Raw genomic sequence first — 2,151 nt, 5'->3', positions numbered from 1 at the left:
GGGGCTTTCCTCCAACTCAAGGAGGGATGAAGGATGCAGTAGCGTCCTCCACTACACCCCCACCCCCGGCTGCATCTATCTCCACCCTAATCCCTGGGGGTCCGCCTCTCCAGCGGGGTTAGTGAGTGGCCCACATCCCCACTCTCCTCCATCCTTTCGCGGCTCCACCCCGTCTCTTGGTGGAGACAGAGGAGCAGCAGCAGCAGCGTAGTCCTCCTCCTCCTCCTCCCCCAGCTGTTCTCCTCTTCCCCGCCCCCCCAGCTGCCGCCGACCCTCCCCCCTCCCACGACCCTACTCCCTTCCTCCATCCTGTCCTCGCGCCGCAGCCCCGCACCTGAATCACGCCACGGAGTCCCAGGACCCCAGCCTCCAGCAGCCCGCGCCGCTGGGCTCTCAAGCGAGCTCCCCGTGTGGTTGGCTCCGAGGAGGAAGCACCGCCGCCTCTGTCGCTGTGGCAGCTCCTTGCAGACTGAAGAACCTGCAGCCTCGGCGCCGCCTGCTCTAGGGCTGCCTGGTTGTGAAGTCATAGGCTCCGGCCCCTCCTCCTTCTCCTCCTCCCTCCTCACCAGCCTGGCAGCAAACTCGCTCCCCGAGCAATCCCGCGCAGCTTCCCCCGCGCGGCCGGCTGCTGCAGCGGCAAGGCGAGGATGCAAGTTATTCTCTGCCCGCCTCCTTCCCGTCTTAGCCAATCCCCGGCCGCAGGCTAATATGGGACCCGCCTGGACCCGCCCCTTTCAGACCGCCCCGTCCCTTGGCGCATGCTCACAGCGGGAGCTGAAGTGCACTCTGCCACGCTCCTTCTCTATCCACCTGCCACTTTGAGAAAAGGGGCTCCGCGTGACTGCCCCCCACCATCCGCAGCTTAATCCCCAAAGCCTAGGGAGGAAGCTATGGCTTACCAGGTGCCATAACTACTACTTTCACATCTGCCTGTATGCAGCCAGGTCCCTGGCCTCAGTCTGCCTATCTGTAAAAGTGAAGATTCTGAGACGCTCTTTAAAACAAAACTATCTAAACCAGAAATTAGTGTTCTTCCGCCTCCAGCCACTGGATAGGATTCAATTTTTTTTTTAACCCAGCAGCGGGCTTGTGTTAACTGGAATATTCTTCTTATAAATTGATTAGGGTGCTAAAAAAACTAAGAATGACTTTCTCAACCAACCTTCCTCCCTATGCTAGGAGCTAAGACGCTATTCTGAAACCTGAGTTAATTCTTTTGAGATGCTATTACATTTGCCCTAGGACAAGTTAATGAAGACTTAAAAATTTATTACACCCCTAGACCAACTCTCTCGAACTTAATCACGTTTCAGTTTAGGAGTGCTTTTGTTTGCAGAACATGAGACGTTATCTTTTTTCCCCCTTTGGATAGCTTTAATTTGACTCCCCTACTTCTGAACCACTATCATCCCAGTATGAGGTAGTGTCTTCCCCAAAAGTAGTGCTGGGACAAGGGTAAGGTTAAGATTGGGAACAGGATAGAGGAGGGGTTCTTAACTTTGTGTGTCATGCATGCACTCCTTTAGCAGTCAAGTGGCACCTGAAGACCACCTCTCAGAATGTTTTTAAATGAATAAAATGAAATACATAATTACAAAAGAAATCATTCATATTGTGATAGTTATCAAGGTATTTTAAAAATCACAAACCCCAGGTTAAGAACTGTAAAAAGAAGTTAAGTATTTTCCCCCACTTCAAATCGTGAATACTAGATAAACCAGATATCTAGATATTTAGTTAAATCTAAATAGTTGAAACCTTAATAAAAGCTTAGGCAGCCAACAAGCATTAAGTGCTCACTATCTGCCAGGTAGTGTTTAATGCTAGAGACACAAAGCAACAATAAAAGACAAAAAACATAGTAGTCCCTAGACTCAAAGAGTTCGAATTCTAAAGAGGAAATTAACATGCACTTTTATTCATTTTGGAAATATTTCAGCCATGGGGGTTGAAATGAGAAATCAGGAAGGGCAAAATACTCAGAGTGTAAACAAAAAAATAAACTTTTTCTTTTCTTGGGGAAGGACAGATTACAGGATGAACTGGCAATAACACTGAATATTTCTGGTGTCTTTCCTGTCGATACACTTAAGTTTCATTTAGCAGTTCTAAATCAAGTAATTTAGAAATTCTATGTAATTTTATGTAAAT

Source organism: Trichosurus vulpecula, chromosome 2 (genome assembly GCF_011100635.1).
Source record: "Trichosurus vulpecula isolate mTriVul1 chromosome 2, mTriVul1.pri, whole genome shotgun sequence".
Taxonomy (NCBI): Eukaryota; Metazoa; Chordata; class Mammalia; order Diprotodontia; family Phalangeridae; genus Trichosurus; species Trichosurus vulpecula.
Note: the sequence above shows the minus strand (reverse complement) of the source record.